Raw genomic sequence first — 8,537 nt, forward strand, 5'->3', positions numbered from 1 at the left:
TAATCCTTAACATTTGATATAGTGCCGACCCTTCACACATTGAAGAATATTGTAGAATGTCTCAAAGCGCTTCCCAAGGGTCAGGTGTAGTTACTGTGTATTTTGTAGGCGAACGTGGAGGCAATTTGCACACAGCAATGCCCCGCAAACAGCCATTCAGCGAATGATTATATTTTTACCGGGGGAGGGTGGGGGGTGGAGTTGTTAGCCAGGACACGAGGAGAAACTCCCTTCTCAATTCCAATAGTGCCATGGGATCTTTAACGTCCATCTGAACAGGCAGAGACTTGGTTTAACATCTCATTTGAAGGACGGCACCACTGACAATAGAGACACCCCAGGGCACTGCGCTGGAGTGTCAGTGTAGACAGTGAGCTCAAAGTCCTGATGTTGGATTTCAATGCACAACCTTCCAACTTAGAGGCGAGAGTGCTAAATGAACAATGACTAGACAAGCTAGACCTTGCAATCTTGAGAGAAGATGTCTCAAGAGTTGACCTTTATAGAGTTGTGCAAGGTTTTAAATAGGATTGTAAAAGTAAACCCAGAACAATACTTTTGGATGCACCGAGACAGTAGAACAAGTGGACACAGGTTTAGAGTTGCATAAGGTCAATTTCAGGACAGACACCAGGAAGTATTTATTTATCCTGAGGGTAATTAATGACTGGAGCAGGTTTCCTGGAAAGGTGGTTGAGGCCAGGACACTCCACAAATTGAAGAAACAGCTTGATGCTGTTTTGGGAGGATGGGAGGGTGAGGATTCTGGAGAGATTAAATCAGATGGGTCGATGAGCCTTCTTCATCCGAACCGATCTTGTGATCTTGTGACCCTCCCATATGCCCCCACCTCTGAATGGTCATCTTGCCCCTTCTTCACAGCCTCACTTCCTGAGGATTTGGATGCAGAGGGGGGAAGAGGGGGTCGTTAGAGGTGCAGATGCGGTGAGATGTGTGGAGGGGAGAGATTGATATCGGGAGCAGGTGCTGGGAGCGGAACGTATGTTGGAGGCAGCCTAGGTTGATAAGCCGCTGGATGTTGAAAAGAAAGCTTGCCTTTTTTCTCTCTCTTAAAATAACAGCCTTTGAAATTCTGCCGAGTCAGCGAATTTCAGACGTGGGGTTGATGTTCTGCATTTTGCACCCACTCCGTGTGATCTCTTTGAAGAAAAAGAGCAAAAATGCTGTCCTTTCCCCTCCCTCCCTCCTCCGCTTCCTTGCTGGATGTCTCCACCCACCCGCCCCCCCACCCCCACCTCTCACATGGGCACAATCTTCAATTCCTCAACTCACTGAAGAAAAGCTTTTTTTTTGCTCTGGCTCAGTTAATATTTGATATATATCTGTTACGACACATTATCATGTTTTCAAAATGTCTCAAAGGATAGGATTTATGATACAGTATAGTGACTATCTGTTCTGCAGGCGAATGTGGCAGCCAAATTATATACAGCGATGTCCCAATAACAGCCACGCAGTGAATGACCATTTTTTATCTGAGGGATTGTTGGCCAGGATACTCAGAGAGCGAAACTCCCTTCTCTTTTTGAATAGAGCCATGGGATCTTTAACACGGATGGGACCTCGCTTTTACATCTTATCCGAAGGACGGTGCCTCAACCAGTGTGGAGCACTCCCCCAGCACTGCACTGGAGTGTCAGCCTAGACTGTGAGCTCAAAGTCCCCTCCACGGGGTTAGACCCCACAACCTTCTGATGCAGAGGTGAGGATTGCTACCGAATGAGCCAGGCTGACGTATCTGTTTAGCGTATATGTGCGTATGGGTGTTTTAACTCTCCAATGGAAGGTGTGTGGGAGGAGAAGGAAGAACAGAAGACTTCAGCATCCTGGATGGACTTGTGTGGATGATTGAGCACATGGGGGAGAGAAACTCAGATGTGTTGAGAATAAGATGTGTCTTGTTCTACCCGATCTGTACCAAGCAACGAGGTGGTGAGCGCGAAGCATGGGGCAGAAATGTGTGATGTGAGAGTTACACGTGAAATCCAGCTCCCACTTTCTGTTGTCTCAGGATGTGTAGAATGCGCTGCAATGCCAATCTCTTCACCTGTGAAGTGGGATCAACTTCCACTTGTATGTGGATGACACACAAATCTACTTCTCCTCCTCCAGCTGCGACTCCAGGTCCACTTATGTTCTGTCAGCGTGTTTGTCAGACATCAAGGCCTGGATGAGCCCAAACTTCCTGCAGTTGAATGTTGACAAGACAGAAGACACAATCCTTGACTCCCATCAACATCTTTTCTCCTGTGGCTTCAAGCTCTTCAACTTTCTGGCTTATCCCTCAGAATTTGCATAACCAGGCAGCAGATTTGACCCCTAGCTGTCTTTCCCCCCACCCCACCCCCCACCCCCACATCTGGTCCCTAATCAGAACCGCTTTCCTCCACCTCCATCGCATTGCCCGCCTTCAATCATACCTAACACCGCACACAGCAAAAACCCTCTTTTGCACTTTCATCACCTACCACCTTGATTATTCCAATACCCTCCTCCCCAGTTTCGGCAAAACTCCACCGCCCATATAATCACCTGCACCAAACCGTACCACCATCAGCCCAGTCCTCCAAAGGCTCCACTGGTTCCCTATCAAAGAACAGATCGACTTCAAGATCCTCACACTCATCTACAAATCCCTTCATGTCCTGTCACTACACTATCTCTCCAACCTGGCAGTTGGAACACCTCTGTTTAACATCTCATCTGAAAGACGTTACCTCCAACAATGCAGCGCATCCCCCAACGCTATATTGTGGGATCAACCTCCATTTTGAGTACCAAGAACCAATGTGGTCAAAGGGTCTCCTTTATCCAAACCAATCTTATGATCTTGTAATCTGTCCATTTGCCTCCAAATATTATCAATGTCTTTTTGTCACATTACCCAGAGTTACTGAGCACTCCATCATCCATCACCATTCACATTCACCTACAAATACACAATACAATAAATCCTGCGAAGTGTTTTGAGCTGTCCTCCTGACTTGAAAGGCCTTGTACCCAGGGCAAGGATTATTGTTATAACTAGCATCAAATTCAAAGATCCAAAAGATCCAGGTTAGTTCTTTTTCGATAACCTTACCTCTCCTCAATCCTCTGGCACAACTTGAGTGTAAATATAGAGCTCCTAAAAATAGCAACACATCAGTAATAGCTCCCTTCAATTGCTTACAGTCAGAAAGATGAATCCCATCTGGCCCAGGTGCCTCGTAGATATTCAATCCTTCACGTTTCTGGCCGGCAGATGGGTTAGTGACTTGCACATGTTGTGGATTCCTTTGGTGTATTGCTGTATCTGGCATTTGTCTGCCTTCTCCTTTGTGAAGGCGGAAGTGGATAAAAATTCATTCAACACAAGCAACCCAGCCAGTCTATCTACAGTAGATCTACTCAATGTATCCCCTGATAGACTTCCTTTCATTCCCTTTTTATTTAACACATCTTCAACTACTTACACAGTGGAAAAAGAATTCTGTTCCAACTGTGATTTGTCTGCCTCGTGCTCTTTTACTTTTTCTAATACATTGGTTAACCAACCTCACTTACTTTAAACCTTAGGCAAGTTTCCATACTCCACACGCCTCTGTTTACCTAGCAGTAAGTAAGAACCTGGTTGTTAGTTGATTAGTGAATCGCCTTCCGGAGGTAATATTCCTTCAAGAAAAATTGGTCACTCATTCCACAACTCTTTGTGGGACACTGCTGTGCGCAATTGGCTGCCACGTTTCTCCGGCAAAATACACAGTCAATCCATTTTAAAATAACGTTACAACATCTCATCGACGTGATAAGGCACTATATCAAATGAAAGGATTATTATTATTATTATATAAATCCCTTTTTCCCCCACAAATTGTGGAGGTCTGTAGCTCAGTGGTTAGAGCACTCGCTTTGCAAGCAAGAGACCCGGGATTGATTCCCGGCAGGGTGAAACCTTGGGCAAGTTTCCTTACTCCACACCCCTGATAATAATCCCTCAAGAAAAGAAACAATAATAAATTGGTCACTTCAATCCACGGATGTATGTGGGACACTGTTGTCGCATTTCGCCCACAAATATACAATCAATTCACTTTACAGCATATTCTGTGAAGCGCTTTGTGACGTCTAGAAGACGTGAAAAGTGCTATATCAAATGAAAGGATTATTATTATTATTATATCGATCCCTATCTTCATCAATCTTTATTTCCCTATATATTTCAAAATATATAATTTATTTTTTAAGCTGTTCTGACATCCCCATTAAGCAGTGAGTCTAGCTCAATTGGTAGTAATCTCACCCCTGAGTCAGAGGGTTGTGGGTTCCAGCCCCAGGTCAGGACTTTGAGCTCACAGTAAAGGCTGATGCTCCAGTGTAGCACTGGGGGCGGGAAGGTGGTAGAACACAGCGCTGCATTGTCAGAGGTGCCGTCCTTCAGGTAAGATGCTAAGCTGAGTTCCTGTCTGCCTGTTGAGGTGGTGGTTAAAGATCCAATGAAATAATTTGAAAAAGAGAAGGGAGTTTCTCCTGCTGTCCTGGCCAACAATCTCCCAGATGAAATGAGTCACTCACTTCAATACTGTGTGTAAATTGGCTGCTGTGTCCATCTACAATCTACACAGTCAGTAAATTCTGTGAAGTGTTTTGAGACAATGCGATGTGGTCAAGGGTTATAATTACCTGATTATGTGTCCAATTATTTCTGTAACCGAGCCAATCTTTTAACCTTTAACTGTTTCATCTGAGTCTTTTGTAGCTTACCAGGATGGGTAATGAGGCCAGTACACTGGGACTCATTTAAGAAACAGCTCGATGGAGAATGGTAAGGTGGAGGTTCTGGAAGGGTGAGACCAAAGGGTGAGGTTTCTTCATCCCAAACCGCTCTTGCGATCTTGTGATGGCAATGAAAGATAGGTTGTGAGTGTGTGGGAGGTGTGTGGGAGTGGGTGTAGGCGCGTTCAATAAGACTGAGGTTGCCTGAAAGGAAGTGCGTGCGTTAATGTGAGATGTGTGGGAGTGAGCAGCAGTAAATGTAAGGCACTTGAGTGTGTTTGAGTGGGAGCTTGAGAGGAGGTTGGGTGGGACAGACCGACCTGGAGTGTCAGTTAACCAGAGGGGTGTGGATGGTGTATCGTGTGAGGGGGGAGGGGAAGGGGGGGGTGAATTGGGGTGGTTGTCAGAGGTAGGAAGAGAGGGAGGTACAGAAAATGCACAGATGTATCGAAGTGTAATGTGCACAGCAGAGTGTAGAAAGAAAGTATCTGAAAGTATTGTTCTTGGTTTCCTTTCTCAATCCCACTTACAATCTTACATGCAAAAGAACTAGAGGGGCAAATGAGGAGACATTTTTTTATGCAGTGAGTTGTTACGATCTGGAATAGACTGTTTGAAAGGGTGATGGAAGTAAAGTCAATAATAGTTTTCAAAAGGGAATCTATACTAATAAAACGATGAGGTCTGTCTGTAGACCAGTGTATTTGAAAATCACGCAATAACCAATTGACATAGAGACATGATTTATACCTCATCAGAAAGGTCTTGCATCTGGCAGTGTCATTGGCATATTTTTGGGGAGGGATCTTCTATCTTTGATGACCTATAATAAAAATTGCTTTGGTTAAATATGAGGTATGCATCATATTCTGCAACTATGTAGCAACAGAGGAAAGCACACACCTTTCAGAGAGATACATCTATATTCTGCAACAAATGTATGGTACTTTTTTCTGGTTGTCATCAGAGCTAGAGTCCTCCCATGTGGGACAGACAGAGAGTGAGACAGAGAGAGAAATAGACTAAGATAGTGAGAGAGACTGAGAGAGCCAGAGAGAAAGAGCGAGAGACTGGAAGAGATATACTGAGAGAGAGAGAGAGAGTATATTAAAAAGTGTATGTCACTGTGTGTTTTGTAGGAGAGACAGAGAAAGACAAACTGAGAGAGAGAGAGACTTAGAGAGAGAGTGAGAGAGAGAAAGAGACTGAGAGAGAGAGACTGGGAGAGAGAAACTGAGAGGAACACCGAGAGAGAGAAAAACAGAGAGAGCAAGAAACTGAGAGAGACTGAGATAGTGAGAGAAAGACTGAGAAAGAGGGAGACTGGGAGATAGACTGAGAGAGAGAGACTGAGAGAGACACAGAGAGAGAGACAGAGAGAGACTAAGAGAGAGTGAGAGAGACTGAGAGAGGGAGACAGAGAAACTGAGAGAGACAGAGAGAGAAAATATATTAAAGGAGTCCTCCCACTGAGTCCTCCCAAAAGGAGTTCTCCAAGCTGAGCATAATGTCTAAATGAAATGTATGTCTGTGTGTCTGTCTGTCTGTGTGTCAATCTACATTCCGTATTGGGCCCTTTGATTGCAAGCGAAGCTGCAACGGGTACAGCTAGTTATATATATATATATACTCAATAAGGAAAAAAATTCAAGAATATAGAGAAAGATTGGGGGAATGGGACTAGTTGGATAGTTCTTTCAAAGAGCCTGCACAGGCACGATGGGCCGAATGGCCTCTTTTCGTGCTGTAAGGTGTTATGATTCTATGCCCCACTAAGTCTCTTTTTAAGATTGAAGAGCTCTTGCTTGCCTAATCATTGCTCACAGCTCATCCTTCTAACACTGAGCCTTGCTGCTTTCCTTTAGCCCGACTGGTCTCATCCTTCCAGAATCCCCACCCTAACTTCCTCCTATCACAACATTGAGGTGCTTTTTAAATGAATCCCAAGATCCTGGCTTCTAATCGTTGCTCATTCCTCATTCCTCTAACACTAGGGAGCACTCCCGTTCCTCTCTTCTGATGCAGATAAGAAACTAAGAGGATTTTCAAAGGAAGCAAATAATATTTCAGAGGGGAAAAATACTACGACTACCACTAATAATATGTAGAAAATCTGCCGAGCGAGAGCCCACGCCTCATCTCAGTTCTTTAACCATGGTATATTTCAGTCCATATTTCACTCTTGTCAGGTTTGAGCTCAAAGTTGCTCTCTGTTATCCTGCCTCCTGTATACAGGATATTAACCTGCAGGAAGCACAAGAACTTGATACACAGATCTTTCTTCCAGCATTAAGACAAAAAGATTTACTCCGATAACTTCAAAGAACTTTTACTGTGTTACCAAAGGATGACATTTTTCTAATTATTGCTGGAAATCTGTATTATGTCATTAACCGGAATGCAGTTAAGTTCTGTTAGTCGTGTTATTAACTGAAATTGTGTACAGTTTTGCTCACCCCACTTTAGGAAGGATGTCAGGGCCATAGAGAGGGTACAGAGGAGATTTACTAGGATGATACCAGAGATGAGTGGCTTGACCTTTGAGCTGAGGAGACTGGAGAGAGGTTCAGATGAAGAAAGCTCTTCAGTCGATCTGATCTCATCCTTCCAGAACCCCTGCCCTACCATACTCCCATCACATATCAAGATGTTTCCTAAATGAGTTCCAGGTTCCAGCTTCAACCAGCCTTCCTAGTAACCCTGTTCCAGTCGTCAATTCCTGTGGGAGATAAAGAAAAACTTCCTGGTGTCTATAGCAAAATAATAATAATCCTTGAATTTGATATGGCGCCTTATCACTTCATTGAGTTGTACTGTAAAGTGGATTGACTGTGTATTTGTGAGCAAAATGCAGCAGCCAATTGGGCACAGCAGTGACCCATGAATAGTTGTGGATTGAGTGACCCAATTTTTTTTGGAGGGATTATTACCCCTGGAAAGCGATCCACCAATTGACTAACAATCAGATAACTGCTAGATAAACAGGAGTTTGGAGTAAGCAATTTTCACTAAGGTTTTGCCCCTCCCGGGAATTAAACCCGGGTCCTCCCACTTACTAGGCGAGTGCTCTAACCACTAAACTACAAGGACTCCTTTGCAACTCTAAACCTATGTCCTCTTGTCCTACTATCTCGGTACATCTGAAAGTTTGGCTCTGGGTTTTACTTTCTCAATTCCATTCAAAATTTTGTACAAATTTTGTAAGATCCACTCTGAATTGTCTTCTGCCAAGACTGAGAGCCTTAACTTGTCTAATCAGTGCTCTTAGCTCATTCCTCTAAGACAAGGGACCACCTTTGTTGCTCTCCTCTGCACTGCCTCCAGGGTTTGGACACACGACCCCCTTAATGTCACCATGACCATCTCTGAAAGAGAAAGAATAATAGTGATTGTGACTTTCTATCACTTCCTCCTTGTTTAGATGTTAATCAATTCCTGCATTTTTCCCTATCATCTCCTCGAGATTAGAACCTGTTACCCTCGTTCTATTTCCCAGTTTCCCAGCACTGCATTGGCGAGTCTTCTTAGAAATGTGCATTCAAATCCCGACGGGGGATTTGAACCCACAAACTTCTGACTCAAATTGGTATGGACTGAGTCAAGCTGACATCTAATGATCCATTTGGTGACAAAACGATTCACTTCGAAGCAGCTCAGTAAATGGAAAATATTCACTTTGAACCTTGCTTTACCAATGTAGCTGAGGAGTGATAACATCTGCACACAAGAGCACCCTGTATTATTGCCCTTGCAGCAAGTGG

General features: G+C 44.0%; 1 non-coding gene across 1 annotated transcript; it reads right to left on the reverse strand.

The window, feature by feature from the left end:
- Positions 1-7,793: 7,793 nt before the first annotated feature.
- On the reverse strand, positions 7,794-7,866 carry trnat-agu. Its single transcript has one exon. It is a non-coding gene; the product is annotated as a tRNA-Thr (tRNA).
- Positions 7,867-8,537: the final 671 nt, after the last annotated feature.

The sequence above is a fragment of the Callorhinchus milii genome, unplaced genomic scaffold (genome assembly GCF_018977255.1).
Source record: "Callorhinchus milii isolate IMCB2004 unplaced genomic scaffold, IMCB_Cmil_1.0 Scaffold12, whole genome shotgun sequence".
Classification (NCBI taxonomy): Eukaryota; Metazoa; Chordata; class Chondrichthyes; order Chimaeriformes; family Callorhinchidae; genus Callorhinchus; species Callorhinchus milii.